The 19,851-nt window shown below is 37.6% G+C and overlaps 1 pseudogene; it reads left to right on the top strand.

Annotated features, from left to right (window-relative positions):
- Positions 1–664, top strand: part of LOC133770986 (protein SET-like) — a 37,109-nt pseudogene extending 36,445 nt beyond the window's left edge.
- Positions 665–19,851: the final 19,187 nt, after the last annotated feature.

Below are 19,851 nucleotides of genomic sequence, written 5' to 3'. Positions count from 1 at the left end.
AAAATCTCCTCACTGGCTTGTTCATTAAGTCTGTCTATTTCATTTTGTACTGCATCAATATGTTCAATTGCTTCTGGTTCTTTTTCTCCCATCAACAAACCCAGAGAGGCCAATGTGTCCACCGACCTGGGGCCAGGAGCTGCTCTGGCTTCTTCGTTTGAGGAAGGAGAGAGGACGGGCGTTTGGGGGCCATACTTTCAGAAAACGCCAAGCCGCAGCGCCAGGCAGGAGGAAGCTGTAAGGACTCCAAAGGATTTCAGCTGAATGAGAGTGGTGATCCATCTTCAAAGTCCACTGAAATCCAATGGAAGTCTGGAAAGGCTTTGACGAAATGTTCAAGTCAAACAAAGCCAGCAGGAAGAGGCAGCAGGAGGAGCCAGAGAGCCAGAGAGCTTCTTCACCTGGTTTACTGACCGTTTCTGATGTAGGTGCAGATGAGTTAGGAGAGGCCATCAAGGATGATATTTGGGCAAATCCATTACAGTACTACTTGGTTCCTGATATGGATGATGAAGAAGGGGAAGGAGAAGAAGAAGATGATGATGATGATGAAGAAGAAGGATTGGAAGACATTGGTGAAGAAGGCGATGAGGATGAAGGGGAAGAAGATGAAGATGATGATGGAGGGGAAGATGGGGAGGAGGATGAAGGAGAAGATGACTAATAGAAAACACTGATGGATTCTTTTTTTTGTTTTAATTTTCTCCAGTCCCTGGGAGCAAATTGCCATCTTCTTTTTACTTTTTCCCTCTTGTGCTCAGTCTCCCTGTTTTTGAGGTCTCTTTTCTCTACACCATGATTCTCACCTCATTGGGGGAAAATACCTGAAGCAGAATACAATGGGAAAAGAATCTCTACCCCTTTCTGTTCCAAATTAATTTTATCCCCCTTGCCTCGACAAAAACTGTATGGAATCAACACCACTGTGCTCTGCGGGAAAAAGAAACCCTCCTGCTCCTGGCTCTGCTGGAAGCTGGAGGGTGCCAGGCCCCTGTGTGCATCTCTGTATGTTGGGCTCAGAGATTACACTGTGTCTCTATGTGAATATGGACAGTAAGCATTTACCAACATGTATCTGTCTACTTTCTATTGTTTAAAAAAAGAAAAAAAAAACTTAAAAAAATGGGGTTATAGAAGGTCAGCAAAGGGTGGGTTTGAGATGTTTGGGTGGGTTAAGTGGGCATTTTGACAACATGGCTTCTCCTTTGGCATGTTTACTTGTGATGTTTCACGGACATCCTTGAAGTTTAAGATGACACTTTTAAGAATAACATTCTCTCCTAATGATGACTTGAGCCCTGCCACTCGATGGGAGAATCAGCAGAACCTGTAGGATCTTATTTGGAATTGACATTCTCTTTTGTAATTTTGTTCCTGTTTATTTTTAAATTTTCTTTTTGTTTCACTGGAAAAGAAAGATGGTCAGTTTTAAATGTTAAAAGTGTACAAGTTGCTTTGTTACAATAAAACTAAATGTGTATACACACACACACACAAAAAGATAATTAAAGTTACCATCCGAGAAAAATATCTATCCCAGAAAAATGTATTTAAAATGTGATGGATAACAGGCTTAGCATTCAAAGTTTCTTACTAAAGCTTTCTGGTTTGGCTTGGGGACATTTTGATAGACAGCTCAAATCATTGACAAGAAAAGCATGATGTACCTTTTTATTCTTGAGGGATTTATTCTAAGATTCCTTTATTGTCTTTATTTTCTTTTGTTTATTTTGTTTTAGTTTCATGAGCCAATATAGTTCAAGTAGAAATATTGTATCCAGGTTGAGTAAAGGATAGATAATGTTTTCTCATATATTACGGAGTACTGACATGAAAGACCTTGAGTGGATCAACTTAAAACTTTAGATTTTTTGTTTGTTTGTTTCTTTTGTTTTTTTTTTCCCCAGAAAACTTTTATTTCAGGTATACAAACTTCATTCATTTCAAAAATACAATTTTAAGAACATAGTGATTCTTACTACAGTAACCGTCCTCCTACCTTCACTCCCACCCTTCCTCCTACCTCTCAAATTCCCATTCTTATTTTTTACTAAGATCTATTTTCAATTAAATTTTTACACATAAGATAAACTCTATACTAAGTAAAGAGTTCAATAAATAAATGAAAAAAAAAAAAAAAGCTCCTCAACAGTTGAGACAAGGGCTGTTCAAAGTCATAACATCTCAAAGCATCACTTTCACTTCTATAGATTTCTTTTTTTTAAAGACGTATTTATTTGAAAGGCAGAGTTACAGAGAGGCAGAGGCAGAGAGAGAGAGAGAGAGAGGTCTTCCATCTGCTGGTTCACTCCCCAAGTAGCCACAATGGTCGGAGCTGGGCCAATCCAAAGCCAGGAGCCCGGAGCTCTTTCTGAGTCTCCTACGTGGGTGCAGGGACCCAAGGACCTGGGCCAACTTCTACTGCTTTTCCAGGCCATAGCAGAGAGCTGGATTGGAAGTGGAACAGCCAGAACTTGAACCAGTGCCCATATGGGATGAAGGCACAACAGGCTATAGCTTTACCCTGTTCACCACAGTGCTAGCCCCTTATAGATTTCTTTATCCAGTCTTCAGTTGACAAACATTTGGGTTGATTCCATATCTTAGATATTGTGCTGCAATGAGCTGAGGAACACAGATAACTCTTTCATATTCTGATTTTATTTCCTTTGGGTAAATTCCCAGCAGTTACATGGTTGGTTCATATGGTAAGTCTATATTCAGATTTCTCAGGTGTCTCTGTACTGTCTTCCACAGTGGTTGCACCAGTTTACATTCCCACCAAACCTGGATTAAGGTACCTTATTCCCCACAGCCTCACCAGCATTTGTTGTTTGTTGCTTTCTGTATGAAAGTCATTCTGATGGGGGTGAGGTAAAACCTCATTGTGGTTTTGATTTGCATTTCCCTGATGGCTAGTGATCCTGAGTATTTTCTCATGTGTCTGTTGGGCATTTGGATTTCCTCTTGAAAAATGCCTGTTTAGGTCCTTTGCTCATTTCTTTTTTTTTTCCCCCACAGGCAGAGTTAGATAGTGAGAGAGAGACAGAGAGAAAGGTCTTCCTTTACCATTGGTTCACCCTCCAATGACTGCTGCAGCCGGTGCACCACGTTGATCCGGAGCCAGGAGCCAGGTGCTTCTCCTGGTTTCCCATGCGGGTGCAGGGCCCAAGGACTTGGGCCATCCTCCACTGCACTCCCGGGCCACAGCAGGGTGCTGGACTGGAAGAGGAGCAATTGGACAGAATCCGGTGCCCTGACCAGGACTAGAACCTGGTGTGCGGTGCTGAAGGCGGAGGAGTAGCCTATTGAGCCACGGCGCTGGCCTGCTCATTTCTTAACTGAGTTGCTTGTTTTGTTGTTGTTGAGTTTCTTGAGCTCTTTATATATTCTGGTTATTAATCCATTATCAGTTGTACAGTTTCAAATACTTTCTCCCATTCTGTAGGTTGCCTCTTCACTTTGCTGAGTGTTTCTTTTGCAGAGAAGAAACTTCTCAATTTGATGTAATCCCATTTGTCAATTTTGTCTTTAATCACCTATGCCACTGGGGTCTGAAGGAAGATCTTATAATCCTACAATCAGAGAATTTTGAGGACTAAGCAAAGCCTGATTAATTAACTATGGAACACATTGCTATAGTTTGAATGGTTGAATCCATTCAAAAACTCAGAAACTGAATCCTCAAGATAATAAAATTATTATTATCTACCTATATGCCTAAGATTAATGTCATATTAAAGGTGGTAGCTTTGGAATCTGCAAGAAGAGAAAGCCTATACTTCTGGGAATGGAGAGTCCCTACCTGTACTTCCGGGGATGAAAAGTCCTTGTCAAGGTCTCCACGGGTGCTAAAGGTCAACAAATGAGGATCAGGCCTGCCTCGACCTTTAACCCCCACACCCTGTATCTATAAAAGGAGCCCTCCCAACCTCTGATGCGCAACTTCCCTGGCCCCCACTCTGTTGGGACCGGGGAACCTTTCCTGGGAGCAGAATCCCAATATAACTTGTGAATTAGTTGATTCGTCTGCCTGGGAAGATTTGTTGAGCACCGGACACCTTGCAAAAGGGTTAGAGAGAACTATCTGAGTCCTTTTTACACATCCATTCTTCCTGCCATGTGAGCACACAGCACCCCTTCTCTCCTGAGGATGAGATGTGCAATAAACATCTTTGAAATAGTAACTTCTCAGACAATGACCTTGATAATACCTTAATCTTGGACTTCTCAATTTACAGAACTTTGAGAAAACAAATTTTCTTGTTTATAATTTACCTAATCCCAGATATGCTGTTTTAGCAGCAAAAATAAACAAAAACACTCATTTGTTCTTTTGCTAAGCAGGATTTATTGAATACTTTGTTGTTTTTTTGTTTTTTTGTTTTTTAGATTTATTTATTTGAAAGTCAGGGTTACAGGGGTGGGGTGAGAAACAGGGAGAGAGGAGAGACAGAGAGAGAGAATCTTCCAACTGCTGGTTCATTCCTCAGATGGCCACAGTGGTCAGGGTTGGGCCAGAACGTAGTCAGCATCCAGGAGCTTCTACAAGGTCTCATACATGGGGGACAAGGGCCCAAACACTTGGGCCATCTTGTGTGTGTTTTTTCCCAGGCCATTAGCAGGGAGCTGGATCAGAAGTAGAGCAGTCAAGACATGAGCCACTGCCCACACAGGATGCTGGCATTGCAGCTGTCATCTTTACCTGTTATGCCACAACACTGGCCCGTGAATGCTTGCTTTTTATAAAGTACTTTGTTAGATGCTAGAAATTGAAAATATGGCCTGGATTATGGCATAATGGGTAAAGCTGCCACCCACATTGCCAGCATCCCATTCGGATGCCAGTTCATGTACTGGCAGCTCCACTTCCAATGAAGCTCCCTGCTAATGGCTTGGGAAAAGCAGTGGAAGATCACCCAAGTGTTTGGACCCCTGCTACCCACATAGAAGACCCAGAAGAAGTTCCTAATTCATGGCTATGTCCTGGCCCACTCTGGTCATTGTTCTGGGGAAATGAACTGGCAGAAAGAAGATGTATTTGCCTCTCCTTCTCTCTATGTGTCTCTTTCAAATAAATAAATAAATAAATATTTTTTAAAAATAAAAATACACATACCTCACTTCTGATACCTGCATGGAAAATGAGAACTGTCAGCAAACAGCATGTCACAGGGAGGTGTAGAGACTTGTCAAGACAGCAGAGTGTTGGTATATTAAGCTAGGTTTCCTAGATACTCCTCGTCACCTCACCCCAGACAGTGAGGAGAGGTTGAGTCACTAAAGCAATAGTGGCAGGACTAAATTTTGTAATTTTTCTAGATGACTATGATGAGAAGGTCAAATGCAAATTGAAAGACTGTGAGATTGCAGGGAGAGATCAATTTGGGGACTAAAGATTATAACAATAATTAAAAAGGATGTATTTTGGAGATGAAATATTTGGGAAGTAAGAGACAAGTGGAAACTGAGATATTAGGGGCTTTTCCAAAAATGTTACTCATCATCAAGATGTGATTTCCTATGTCATCAATTAAAACATAACATTTTTGATCAACTATTTTCTGGATTTTTTTCAGCTTTAAGTTATTAATCACTGATTTTCAAAACTAATTCTCTATTCCTGGATGTATTTTAAGCTCCAGAGAGCTCTCCCGTTTTTAAGGAAATTTATGATTTAATTCAATTCAGCTATTAATCGCATGATTTTGACCATTTAGTGTGAATTTTTGTAGAAAGAAAATAATGTTAATTGAAATAAATAGTGTTATTTTTACTATTTGAAATGAAATATTTGAATTGTGTATAGAGCGTGCATGTGTATGTAGGAAAGGGGTAACTAGCATGATAACTGAATCGGTAAAAATGGAAATATTTATTGTATTGTGAATCCATCTGCACACTAACAGCAAACATTCAACATTAGGGGAAAGAGATGACTGGCAGAATAAAATGTGAGGAAATAAACCTAAAACTTGTAGAGTACTGAGAAAATTATAAATTTTCATCTTATAAAAGAATGGTTCATGAATAAAACTAGGCACATAGTGAGTATATAATAGGTGTTTGATTTATAGGTTACAAGTATAAATTATCCTCCTGCTCCAGTTTCCATTTATTGTCTTGATATTTCAAAATGGGGTGACTAAAACTTGTGCTGCACATCAGAGCACCCTACAGAACTTGAAGAATATTGATACCTATTAACTACTAAGTCAGAAGCACTCATTTTTTTAAACCTTTCCTGGTGATTCTAATGGACACCCAGTGCTGAGAACCAATAGTTTTCACCTTTGTAAAATGATCTAGTTACACTGGATTCTGTTTGGAAGTATTGGAATGGAATAATTCAATTTGCAGCTATTTAATGATTGATTGTATTTCTTAAGCATTAAAGGCAACTTGGCATTCCTTATTTGGAAAGTAATTGCAGTCTACTTTTTAAAAAAATAAATCTACCAATAGTTTAAAAGTAATCTTTTAGTATATGTCATCTTTCTGCCCCCATTGCCTTTACAACTTAGAAAAATAAGTGTTTATTATTTGAAAAAGCATGTTTAAAAATTGCAGGTGAGAAATGTTGTCAATGATAATTACTTGCTGTCTTAATATGGCCACTTTTACCATTTACTGGATTATAGTGGCCTTGTATTGTAGGGTTTGATGATTCAGGTGTGTTTTTTAAAAATATCATTGTCCTTTTCTCCTAAATTTCTAAAAGCTTTCTGGTCAAGAACTTAAGTAGTTTGGCTCAAATACTGTGTTTATAATTAAAATGGATATTACATCATTTAATAGAAGAAATGGTTATGGCTTATCTGAAAAGAATGTCAGCATGGCTTGGTATAGACTTAAAAGAGTACATGTTGTGAAAATTTTATAATGTGGACTGATCATTGAAATATCAAGGACTTTAGTAATTGTATTTCCTGAATAAATGTATGTTTATGAATTTTTAAAAAAAATCTTAGCAAATCCTAACCTTTCAAATATAAATTGCATTAAAAGTCAATGATTAAGAAGTATTTGTGCTTTTTGATGAGTTTTATTCTTAGAGCACTGATGAAATTATTAAAAGTGTCCTTTTTTATTCTCTAAGGTCACCAAATTGGATGATAAATTGTAAGTTCACACAAATTTTGCCCATTTTTCAGGTTATAGAACTTATCAATGTATTTTTCACATCTAAGATTCTATACCAGAATATTTGCTCAATAAAACTTCGCTGAATAATTGAGCCATAGAGTGTATTCTGATGACTTAAGATGTGTGGAATTACAATGTTAGAAAGCAGCCTATGGCAATGGTCTTCTTATATAAAATATCACGATTGTGGCATTAAGATGAGACAAGAAATAAAAGTAAACATACTTGACCAAGTAAACCGTAAATAACTTTAAGATACTATTATAAGCTGTCGTCCATAATGAGACCAATTTCAGAGAAAGTTCAGTGTACTGTATGCTTTGCAGAAAGCTAGGAACTTATTTCTCTCTCAAGTCCTCCTCAAGCCCCCAGAGCACATATTGTTGTGACAGCATAGTACCATCTAAAGAGACTGCTGTCAGAACCTACAATGACTTACAGAAGACCCTGCGTATTCCCAGCCCTGGAGCCTCAGAAATCATACCACACTAGCAAAACACGAACCTGGTTAGACCCAGCAATGTGACTGTGACCCCAGAACCCTAGCCCAAACAGCTCATTTCTACAGGGACTGGAGTATACACACACAGTGGAATATTTTTAGTCATAAAAATTGGAAGACATTATGTTAAATGAAAAAAATAAGGCACAGAAAGTCAAATATCACATGTTCTCTCATATATGTGGAAGTTCTTTTTTAAAGTTGATTTGAATGTAGAATATTGATTATGATGGGTTGGGGAAGGTGGTGGACGAGAGGGATAAAGGGATTAAGGGTATCGAGTGCCAAAACAGTCAGATATAAGTAATATATACTAGTGCTACACAGCTCAGTGGGAGGGACTGTAGTTACAATAACCTATTAGATATTTATGAAGAACTGAAAGTGGGGAGCTCAGAGTCTCCATGCAACAAGAAAAGACAAGGAAATGGAAAAGTTAATCAATTGATTTGAAAACTAAATGCTTTCTATATGTGTTGAAGTGTTGCACAGTATCCTCATAAAAAGGTAAAAATTTTGCATGTTAATTAAAAAAGAAGTATGTGAAATAAGAAAATCCAGAGAGATAGAATGCAGGGGTTAGAAAAGGGACAAAGGGAGCAACTGCTCAACAGGTGGAGTGTTTCCTCTGCTGGGTAAGGAAATGATTTGAAACAAGATACAGGTAATATGTGCACACCCTGTTAATGTACAAAGTGCCCATGTCCCAGGGGTGGCAATAGATTCCTCTGTTCATTAGTCTCTGTCAGGGACAGGATAAAGTAAGTGAGGCTGAATTGAGCAAAAACAGGGTTGCAACATGTTTAAATTTAGACTTTCAAGGAGCCACTGTGGATTAGTGGGCTAAGCCTATGCCTGCAGCGGTGACATCATATATGGGCACTGGTTCTAATCCCTGGGAAAGCAGTAGAGGATAGCCCAACTACTTAGGCCCCTGCACCTGCATGGGAGACCTGGAAGCAGCTGCTGGCTCTTGGCTTCAGATCAGCCCATCTCCAGCTGATGCGGCCTTGTGGGGAGTGAACCAGATCTTTCTCTCTGTCTCTCCCTCTGTCTGTCGGTAATTCTACCTCTCAAATAGATAAATAAAATCTTTAGAAAAAAAGAATCAGGGCTTTCAATTATAAATCAGTTTAGACTTTTGATATTTTCTTCATCATGGAACATTTTTCTGTACCAGTGTATACTTTAAATATATTTCATTAAAATTATATATAAATAAGTATATATATATATATATATATATATATATATATATATACCAACATACACACTTTCAAAAGAAGGTCATGGAAAGTAGAGTTAATAGAAAAGTTTATTTTTGTGCAAAAAAATAATGAAAACCGTGCATAGTTTTGTCATAATATGCATTTTACATGAAGTTTTTGAAGACTTCTCAAATGCATAGATTTCAAAAAAGTTTTGCACCAGGGCTGGCACTGTGGTGTAGAGGGCTACACCTTCTCCTTTGGCACCAGCACCCATATAGGCACCGGTTTGTATCCTGGTTCTTTGCTATGGCCTGGGAAAGCAGTACAAGTTGGCCTAAGTGTTTGGGTCCCTGCATGTGCCTGGGAGACCAGGAAGAAGCTCCTGGTTCCTGGCTCCTGGCTTTGGATTGGGTCAGCTCCAGCTATTGTGGCCATTTAGGAAGTGAATCAACCGATGGAAGACCATTCCATTAGTCTCTCCCTCTCACTGTCTTTCGAGTAAATAACTAAATCTTAAAAAAAAAAAAAAGTTTCCTCCTCTCCCCACACCATTCTCTGTTTTTTAAAAAAAAAAAGAGAGACAAAAAAAGTTTTGCACCAAAAGAAACATGTCTTTTAATTGCATTTTCCATAAACTTTTTTATTTAAATTTTCTACTTAATAGAACCAAGAGTGAACATGATTGGTAAGTCTAAAGTATGGAAGATTTAGCTTAAAATTGATGATTTCAGGAGAATTAGGTGCTGACTTGTTTCTGAGACCTGCACTGCTCTGAGAAATCTTCCTGCTCCTAGTTGGAAAAGCAAAGGAAGGAAATGGATTTACTGTTGCAAACGGTCACTTCCATACTTGATGAACAAACGGAGGGGCAGGGAGCGGTTTGAGCTTCAGGAAACGTCTCCCAGCCCCATTCTCTGGTGGCTGGAGCTCTAAAAGCAGCATGGCTGCCCAGGTGCTCCTGGGAGCTATGCGATGGCTTCTAGGCTCTTAGAGAAATCACAGCTTTCCCTTTGCCTCTTGTGAAGTGCTTTTGATTGCAGAAACCTAACCTGCAGTCTGATGACAGGGCCTCTGGGGAATGAATACAGTTTTGACACTTCCAATCCTGGCGTGGACAGAAAAGCATACAAGTGAGTGATTGTGAGACAAGAAGTCAATATTTTGTCCAGCACTTTGATGATTAATACATTGCAGTAATGTATATAGTCTCCACTTAGAATGATGTAATTCCCTGTTTCCAGGTAGATATAGAGCAATTATCTTTTAAATAATGTAACTTGACAACTCTCAGATTTGACCATAACAAAAACAAAATAAAATTTACTTCCTTTTATATTTGACACAGAATCAGTTCTTGGCATGTGTTTCTCATGCAAAAATTTAAAACATGTTCCATAATTTTAGTAAAATTTCCATGCTAATGATACTGTAAAAATAAATCAATAATCCTATTGCATCTATATACTTTTTTGCATTTCTAATACTGATGTTTTAAGCAGAAGTTGCAGATAACTGGACAAAATCAAGTTTCCATTGTTGCTGCTGGAAGCACTCTGCTCATTTTTCTCAAATCCAAATAAATGGGACATTGATGTGTTTCTCTGTGTGAGTTACTGCTCTGTATTGTGCCAATGTCTCTGGTTTCCTACTGAACAGCCAAATTTCACTCTCATCCTCTGGTCATAGTATGTCTACTTTTCTGGTTGTTTTTAAACGTTTTTTTTTTTTAAATTTTTTTTAGGAAACTGTTTATTACTGAACCACTGAGCTCCTGAGAGTTGATATTTTGTGATGCTAGTGAATTTGTTGTGATTTCCTCCAATTTTCTAAAACTCATTGATTTGCCGGTTACTGGAAACAAAATTAAATGATTTGTAGGACTCTTGTAATCATCCTTAAGCAGATAGGGTTAATTTCTGATCTAGAGTTCTGAGTGTGTATGACATGGTAGAGAAATAGATAGCCCACTTCCCAATGAAAGATGTGATGAGGAAGAAGGGGATCGCACAAAATCCTCCAAAAATGTCTGAGAGCATATGAGACTGAACAGATGAATTTAGGAGTTGGAAAATTGGAGATTGCCTGGAACTTGCTTGGATCATACCAAACCCTTATTCAACAGATCCAAATTCAGCCTATTCTGCTACCCCAATTCCTCAAATATTGGTTTGAAAATGTGTCCTTGATTTATAAGGTATTTGTGTGTGGCTGGTCATTGTTGGGAATCAGGAATATATACACAATAAGGGAAATTCTTAGTTAGCAATTGCTGAAGTCTTTCCTTACACCTTGGTTGCTAGGATCTAAGGCAGGGAGCACCTTTAATCACTATATAAGATTTTACAATTTACAATTAAATTTATTTTAAAATAATTTTATTATTATTTATTATAATTATTATACTAATAAATACTATTACTTACTTACATAATTTTATTATTAACAAATTGGAGACTATTTTGAAAATCATACTGAGGAAAGAGTAGGGGCCCATGCACAACCAATAGCACACTACACATGGTAAAGCTAAATACTAGTAGGTATATTTTTCTTCCACTCCTCATACAGGTGGATAATTTTAAACACAGAATGAGATGTTAGGAATTTTCAACTTCAGTTTTCATACGTTAAATTTTCTGTTAATTCAATTTCTCAATATAATTCTGCACTCTATGGCCAGATAAGATGTTCATGAATAACCATCAAGATCCTTCAATTAAGTAATAAATTCAGCTCAAAAAGAATTAAAGAAATAATTATTGCAACTTTTATAACATTTTAAAAGATACATGAAACCATTTTCACATTCTATTTTATACATATTTTCATAAACACAAACATATATAATCCAAATCTTTATTAATATATATGAACAATTATTGTTCGAATGACTAAAAAGGATCAGTTATGAGCTATTGCTAAGTATATGTTTACAATTTTTACTGCTTCATTTTTAAAGATTACATTGTATCCTTTCAAAAAAATTCATTGAATCCCTTAAATCCCTGAAATAATTTCAATGACATTTGAAGAGTTATTTAAAGTACCTCTGTTTACTTTAGACATAATGAATTATAAGAAACAAAGTCACCAAGGTAAAACTAAGAAATATACTTTAATTACTATGGGATTTCTTCAATTCCCGAGTCAAAAATATTCTGAATTTCTATACATTACATGTGTCTGCAGCATTGAAATATCAGAAGACTTATTTGGGATCATTGTGAAAAAGAAAGTATGGACTGTGAAACTATGGAAGGGCACTTAAATGCTACTAAAAGCATAATGAATATACACACTATAATTCCATATAATAGGAAACATTATAGCCAGGCTAACATTGAAGATCAACAGCTTGTTACATGTATTTACTTCCAAAACACAACTTTACTTGCTGTGCTTATTTGTGCTTATTTACTTGCATATATATATATATATATATATATATATATATATATATATATATATCTCCATACAATTCAGCACATGCATTTTTAAATTAATGTACATATTTTATAGTATTGAAGTGGAAAATAGAATCTTCACCAATAATGATAACAACTATTCTTATTCTGTGTAGACAATGTGACCAAATACAAATTTCATACATACTGTGAACATGCAATTCACTTGGTTAAAGGAAAAAAAAAGAACACATTTTAGAAAATTTTACTTGGCAAAATATACTTGGAAGAGGCAAATTTTTCAAAAGGATTTTATTTAGGTTATTGAGCTGATATCCTTAAACCATTGAACCAAGAAGAAATTTGTAATCTTCCCAACAGTCACTCTTTCAGATCCTAGTTGAGAGATAGAATTCCACACTGCATGATTTTATACATTATGGTTCGTTGGTACTGTAGTCATAAATGCCTTGCCTCTTCACATATAAAATTTCAAAAATCAAAATATGTTATCTTCTTTTAACTTTAATGGGAATCATGTGGACTTGAATCCTTTCACTGTGAACATAGTGAAACCCGAATTATAGGAAATTACTAAAACAAAATCAAAAGGTAAGCTTTCTTTAAGATGAAAAGTTTACCAAATATTATCCTATCAAAATATTTCATTACAGGGCCATTGCCGTGATGCAGTAGGTTAATCCTCTGCCTGCGGTGCAGGCATCCCATATGAGCGCCGGTTCTATTCCCAGCTATTCTGATCCAGCTTTCTGCTATGGCCTGGGAAAGCAGTAGAAGATGACCCATGTCCTTGGGCCCCTGCGCCTGTGTGGGAGACCTGGAAGAAGCTCCTGGCTCCTGGCTTCAGATTGGCCCAGCTCATACCATTGCAGCCAACTGGGGAGTGAACCAATGGATGGAAAATCTCTCACTGTCTGTAACTCTACCTCTCAAATAAAATAAATAAAATCTTTAAAAACAAATTTCATTACACACACATACACGCATAACATGGATAAATCATAGTTAGCCATCATCTGAGAGTGAATTCATTGTGGTTTAAGTGAATAAGGAGGAAGAAGAAGGAATCTAATCTCATCATCCCCCCCCCTTTTTTTTTTGGTGCAAAGTCAAAGCACCTTACAAAATTTTTGCTTTTTTCTTTCAATTTGTGCTCTGCAAAGCCAGGACTGGATACATCTTGAGGCAAATATGTCTTTTATCATCCTTCTTGTCTTGGCCAGTTTGATTTTGGTGAGGTGGAGATACTTTTATCATGAAAGACTGTTTGATCAGAGTGGAGTGCACTTACCAAGCTAGTAACTCTTCAGAGAGGTCTATCTTCCAGTAAAACACTGATAATGTAAGTCTCAGAAATGCTCTGTGAACATTTTAACTTTTGCTGTGTCAAACATAAAGAAAGTTGTAAATTCAATTTTCTAATCATTAATCAATAATATATTGTTTGCAGTTTTTTGAGTAACATATTGAGTTTAATGAAGAACTACTATCTGGGAGTATAAAAAATATGTTGCAAATTTATTTTCTCCAGTAACTTTTCAACTATGTTCTATTAAATCTGTTTTCCCCATCACTTAGCAATTGCTTGGGCAGGTCTCATAATTCCTTAGGTATTTCTAATTATTAAAATTTTATAAAATTTTAATTGTACATCTCATAGCAAATTAGGTACCTGCTTTGAGTCCTGTCTAATCAGCTTCTGATTCAGTTTCCCACTGATGTGCATCCCAAGAGGCAGCAGATGATGGCTAAGTACTAGAAACCCTGCCATCCACAAAGGAGACCAGAATTGCCTTCTGGGATCTTGCCTTTATATTGGCCCAATCCTGGCTGTTGCAGATATTTGGCCAGTAAACCAGAGGACAGAAGATATCTATCCCTCTCTTTCTTGCTCTCAGTCTGACTCACTCCATCCTCAAATAAACAAAGATAAATAAACATTTTTAGGAGACCATTTTAACTATTCAGGGACTTTTGTGTTTCCATGTCAATTTTACGGTTGCCTTTTTCTAGTCATGGATCTAAACCTAAGACCAGAAACTATCAAATTACAAAAAACAGGAGAAACTCTGCATTACATTGGCATGGTCAAAGACTTCTTAGATAAGATCCCAGAAGCACAGGCAATAAAAGCAACATTAGACAACTGAGATTACATCAAACCTAGAAGATTCTGAACAGCAAAGAAAATACTCAACAAAGAGGCAAAGAATAGAATGAGATAAAATATTTACAAACTACACACATTTGATAAAGGATTATATACAGCATAAATAAGGAGCTCAAGAAACTCAACAACAAGAAAAACAATCCAATTAAGAAATAGGTTGAAGATTTGAACAGGCATTTCTCAAAGGATGAAATACAAAAGGCCAATAGACATATGAAAAGATGCTCAGGATCACCAACAAATAGAAAACATCATGAAATTTCACTTCACCCTGCTTACACTGGCTATCATCAAAAAAACAAAAATAAAAAATGCTGGCAAGGATGTGGGGAAAAAGGTACCCTAATACACTCTTGGTGGTAATGTAAACTAATAAAACCATTATGGAAGAATATACAGTGATTCCTCATGAATCTGAAAATTGATCTACCATATGATCCAGTCATTCCACTCTTGGGAATTTACCCAAAGGAAATTAAATCCACATATGAAAGAGTTATCTGAGGCCAGTGTTGTTGCATAGCAGGATAAGCTATCACCTGGGAAGCTAGCATCCCCTAAATGCACCATTTCAAGCCCCAGCTGCTCCACTTCCAATCCAGCTCTCTGCTAATGCAACCGGGAAACCAGTGGATGGTGACCCAAGTCCTTGGGACCCTGCACTCACATGGAAGACTTGAATGGAATTCCTGGCTCCTGGATTTGGCCTGGCACAGCCCTGGCCATAGCAGCCATTTAGGAAGTGAACCAGAAAATGGAAGATATCTCTGTCTCTCCCTCTCTCTTTGTAACTCTGCCTTTGAAATAAATAAAAGTAAATCTTTAAAAAAAGTTACCTGTGCCCCCAGGTTTATAGCAGTTCAATTCACATTATCTAATCTATCCAGTCGTCCATCAACTGATGACTGCATAAAGAAAATGGCTGGGTATATATGTATTCTGTTTTATGGCCGAGTGAGTAATATTTCATAATATATAAAACAACAAAATGGAAGCAGTTGGACACTGATGATGCATGGTGAAATGAGCGAGTTCCAAAAAGACATTTATCTCGTTTTCCCTGATTTCTAGTAACTATACAGAGTACAATTATTATACAGAGTGCAAATAAATAGTAATGTGTATGAATGAATTGACTTTTTGAGACTTGGTTATTGTTTATACACCTTGTCTGTACACCTAAAGAGCAATGGTTTCTCTACTTTTTGAGCCCCAATGTCTGATTGTCATCTGTTGTCTAAGGCCCCCCTCTATCTGCTGTGCCCTCCCACTCCCCACCTCAACTGCACCCCTCACACTCAGAGGAACCACCAGCAATGTGCTTCAAGCACCTCCTGGAGCAAGGCAGAGGCAGCCTAGCCCTTCCTTGGGCCCAGGTGATGGCCCTCAGCAGCAACCCAGGCAGATCTTCTCCAGGCAGACCTTCCCCAAATGGGAAAGGGCAGAATAGAATGCATCTCAACCGTGCTCAGTGTGTGTGTTTAAAAAAAAAAAAGCAGAAAAAAATAGATTTTTATGTTCTATGGGTCTATGGCTACTTAGTTTGTGTTGGATTCTTTATTTAGTGGAGGTTTAAGCTTGTGATTATAAAGTAAATCGAAAGTATGCAATTGTAACAATTGAAAGAAAAATAAGAAAGGAAGGAGGAGAGAGTGTAGAAGCAAGGGGGGGATATAAGGTAGGATTGGAAGTATCCTCGTGTTCTTAGAACTGTATATATCAAATACATGAAGTTTGTTTCATTTATGTAAATAAAACATTTTAAAAATTGGTTGAATTTGGCAATGAAGTCATTATTCCTGGCTTTTTGCTTGTTTGAAGCCTTTCTTTCCTGACTCAATCTCATTATAATTAGTTGTGTGTAACAAAAAGCTACTATGGTTATTAATATAAGAATGAATTCTACCAAAAATAATTGAGAAAATCAATGGATTGTTGAGTTTGATGAAATCATTGCAGAAAAAAAAAATCAGGGATACGAATAGGCTAGTCAGCCCCGATTATCAACAAAACCAATACAGGGCCCGTTCCATGAGGGTGCTGTTGCTGTGGCGGTAGCTGCTGAACAACCCATCACCATGTACACCACTGCTACCCCCAGCTCCTATTCCCTGCAACTTTGCCATGGCTGCTCCTAGAAATTGACTGTTTCCATTGCCACTGCCTCAAACAAAATGCATTCTCATCTAGAGAAGTAGTTTCAGATTTGAGAACCAACTTAGGTGCCCTAGTAGTCAAGATATTAGAGAAAGAGGAAAGCATTTCCAGTTCCTATAGAGAAAATGTATTCTGTTCACACTCAAAACTCATACTGAGAAGAATTTCCTGAGCAAAAGAAAGGAATTATCCAAAATGCAAATGGACAGACAACAACTGCAAAATATAAAAAAAAAAGTTATCTTTTCACCTATGATCCTGAAATACATACCTTGATTCACAAGAAAAAATAAATGACAGTGAAGGTGGTACAACCAACCTGACACTATCTATGAAGAGACTACTAAAAAATTTGGATTTTGAGCCAAACTACTGTTTTTCTCTGCATTCATTGCTTTCAGACTAGTCAGTATGCTACGTCAGAAAGTAGGATTTTGGTGCCTTGCTTGTAATGTTGTAGCCTCATCAATCAATTTTTCTCTTTGTAAAGTAAGAAAACTCAGGTCACTATACTAATTTAAAAAATTCTGGATTCAAGTTTTTAAACCTAAAAGTGCCACACAAAGAGCGTAGCTGAGGCATAAAAAGTCATGTTGACCATCACAAATAGGTATGAAAGTAATGACCAAGAGGAAAGGGTGATCTGGGATTCAGAATGTGTGTAATATTGAACACTCAAATTGTTCAACTAGTCTTTGTTTTAATTCATAAATATGCCTTTAAAAAAGTGACCAGAAGAGTGTCAATTACATAAAAAAAGATCATAAAAACTAGAGATATTGCTGTAATTATCATTGTGGGATGGAGAAGAGAATTGATACAGAACAAAATTTTGAGGGATAGTAGAAATCGATCACAAAGTTACACATGTGCACTAGAAGTAACCACAGAAGAAGCACATGTAAGGGTCAAACAGATGGATGTTTCTGACTTCATTCCTGAAAAGACTCTCAGATGTGTGATTACAACCAGGTTTTAATTGATCAGTTATGTCTTGTGCTAAACACCTAAAGAACCAGCTGGGGATATAGTCTTCTAGCAGCTGCAATATTTCCTCAGTAGTAAGTCAGCTATTGATGTCTTAAGTTATGTCTGCAAATCTATCCTGGAACTCTAATCCAGGTGTATGTTTGGCATGGAAGCAAGAAGAGAATACTCACCCTGAAAGTAAAAAGTGCAGAAAGGTACTACAATTTTCTTTAATTAAAAATATTTTAATCAGGTTGGCATTGTGGCACAGCAGATTAAACTGTTACCTTCCACCCCACAACCCATATGGTACTAGGTTGAGTTTACACTGCTCCAATTTCAATACAACTCCCTGCTAATGCACCTGGAAAAGTGGCAAATGATGGCCCAAGTGCCTGGATCCCTGCCACCCATGTGGGTGACCTAGATGGAGTTCTAGGCCATTGTGACCATTGTGGCCATTTAGAGAGTGGATCAGCTGATGGAAGATCTGTGTGTGTGTGTGTGTGTCTCCCTCTGTCTCTGTAACTATGCTTTCTGAATGAATAAAAACATTTTTAATATTACATACATTAATATTCTGTGCATCATGTACAAGGTAGCTGATTTTAATAGTTTAAGTTTTGGCCCATGTAGTAAAGTACAATACAACGCAAAGAATCACCAGGGATTAAAATACAGCTGTGTGGTCTATTTAAGTCTGTGCTACATGTAAAAAGGAAAATTCAGCTATCAAGTCCCCAAATATCCTACCAATTGAAAAATAGCAACATAATAACAAAGAAAGAAAATTTGAAAAGGGCTTATCAGTCCACTGCAGTGGCTTTCAATGTGGTAAGCCTGGGCTTCAGCAGAAGTCAGCTTATGAAGAGCCCTGGCAGCTCTGCCAAGAGTTGGATCACTGGAAATGGACCTGCCCTAGGAGTCGAAGGATGCCCAGGTCAGACCCACAGATCTTATTGGCTCTAAGCTGAAAAGCCCTTCACTCAGCCCAACTTCCAAAGTGACCACTGCAGCTGAGGGGATGGTCAAGTAGGGTCAGCAACATTGCAGGCAGAACTGTAAATTTCTTGTTAGAGATGCCACCTGCCTTTACCTGGCCAGCTCTCCTCCCAGGCCAGCCAAGTAATGAAAGTCAACAGAGTGCCTTCCCCTAGGAGGTTCACACCTCCCTTAGGATATACCCCATGTGAAGAGATAGATAGGTCTGGGCCTCTGAATTTACAAGGCCTAAAGCCCACCAGATTATTATCAAGCCCCTTCTATCAGGTTCTATTTGCCTCTCAATCAGAAAACTTAATTGTAGCTTAGACAGCACCTTTCTTAGCTCCTCTAATAATGACTCTGTCCTTTGTTCTAGACCCTGTCTAGTGCACTTGAGCCTCATTCCTTTGTAATCATAACCTCTACTCTACCACCAATGGCTCTACTCCCAACATGTGTGTACTGATGGTCCTCTTCCCCACTTAATGCTGTATAATTGTTCAAACCTGGTAAATGCCACTCTTAGGATCATTGGTTACTATCCTCACTCTGTCTTTTATGACCTTGTCTAAATATGATCAGAGTCGGCAAACTTGGAAGGCTTCCATAGCCTTGGCAACTCATGACGACAGCCTAGGATGGTTACTGGCGCCATAAACTAGAGGGTCAATTTGTTGGGTCAACAACAGGAGCCACTGTGCACTTGCTCCTCATGTGGGATCTCTGTCCTTAATGTGCTGTCCATTGTGATTTAATGCTATAACTAGTACTCAAACAGTATGTTTCACTTTGTGTTTCTATGTGGGTGCAAACTGTTGAAATCTTTATACTAAATTGATCTTCTGTATATAAAGAGAATTGAAAATGAATCTTGATGCAAATGGAAGGGGAGAGGGAGCGGGAGAGGGGAGGGTTGCGGGTGGGAGGGAAGTTATGGGGGGGGGGGAAGCCATTGTAATCCATAAGCTGTACACTGGAAATTTATATTCATTAAATAAAAGTTAAAAAAAAAAAAAGAAAAGAAAAGGGCTTATATATTAAAGAAAGCCTTACTCTTTGTATGTTAAGGAGAAGCTTACTCTTGTCCCCTTTCATTATTGTAAACTCTATTTTGCCAGTTCTTCCTTACTTCTCATCGTTTCTTAAAGTATCATTTGTGGAGGATAACTAATCACATCTCCACCCCTACAATCATTATTACTAAGTGAGGAAACCACATATGCACTTGAATGTGTATACAAAGAGATAAATCAACATATCAGAATTAAATCTTGGTCAAAATTGTGG

The sequence above is a fragment of the Lepus europaeus genome, chromosome 12 (genome assembly GCF_033115175.1).
Source record: "Lepus europaeus isolate LE1 chromosome 12, mLepTim1.pri, whole genome shotgun sequence".
Lineage (NCBI taxonomy): Eukaryota > Metazoa > Chordata > Mammalia > Lagomorpha > Leporidae > Lepus > Lepus europaeus.
This window is presented reverse-complemented; position numbering and strand designations above follow the sequence as displayed.